Source organism: Marmota marmota, unplaced genomic scaffold, assembly GCF_001458135.2.
Source record: "Marmota marmota marmota unplaced genomic scaffold, marMar, whole genome shotgun sequence".
NCBI lineage: Eukaryota > Metazoa > Chordata > Mammalia > Rodentia > Sciuridae > Marmota > Marmota marmota.
Genome location: NW_026000283.1, coordinates 2,461,143 through 2,462,420, shown reverse-complemented (window position 1 = coordinate 2,462,420; position 1,278 = coordinate 2,461,143).

Here is a 1,278-nt window from a genome sequence, read left to right as displayed (position 1 = left end):
TTCAGAGATATTTTATATGTCCCACATGGTAACTTTAAAATTTCTTAAACTAATTTTCCAACCCTTAAAATATGGGAAACATCATGTTTTAAGTAAAATAAAATCACCTGCTTCTGTTGAAGAATTGGCAGATATAACAAGATTTGGCCCATATTGTCAAGTGGCAAAAGGGGGTAGAAGTAGATAGGAAATGACTTCTTTGAATTCCCTGTTACTCCTGAATGTCTCATATCCATATAGTTTCACTTATTTATATTACCTGGCAGACTCCTGGAGGAGTCTGTAATTCCTGACTGAAGTTCCAAAGTTCATGATGCTTTGATGAAAAATGATGAATATATCCCATCTGTTCATTCATGAACTTGATAATTGGCTTAGGGGGCTCTTTTCCAGAACATAACATTGCACCTTGGTAAGACTGTTTTTCTGGTATTTGGAAAGGGACACACTTCCCCCTACCCTAGCTCTCCTTCTTCATTCACTGTATGGTCAGTGTGGTATCTTCTGCTTGGTTATCAGCATTCATTTGTGGAGAAGGACAGTGTGACCTCTCGAGCAGGAGGACCCTTTGAGTGAAGAAAGCCGTTAGCAAATCAATCCTAAAGTGATTTATTTCCAAGCAGTAGATAGCAAGGAGGCAGTGTATATTTATCATTTGGACAAGGCCTTAATAAAGATAAATTCGGAGTTTGAGTTCCTCTAAGGAAGTGGCTTTAACTTCCGACATATGCCAAAATGCACTTCACAGCTAATTAGGTGGTATTCACATATGCCTTACAAATGGGCATAGTTAGGCAGTTAGATAGGAATGATATGCTTTTCTACATTTAGATGTGCTATTGATGGTCTGAAAAATCAGGGGCCTTTGAGACCATGGAGTAATGTCAAGAGTTAAATTCAAGGAGATCCTAGAGCCAATAATTAATGCATGTTCATTAAAAAATCTATGGCTAGATGTTGTTCAGCTGCAGCAAAAAGGACAAATGAACAGAATGCCAGTCTTCTATGTGATTAATAAAATCATTATTCCTGAACTTTATTTTTATTGTCTCCAATCTGCTTTTGTAAGATCTACATACACATACACACACACACACACACACACACACACACACACACACATGCAAAGTTGGGGTAAAATATTGGGACTATCACTCAAACAATATTAAAATAATCTAAAACTTCGGGTTTTATGCACTAAGAAGCAGGACCTAGACTAGTATAAACCAAGCAAATCACCTTAGGCACAAAATTTGAGGAGACACTCACTTTTAAGGT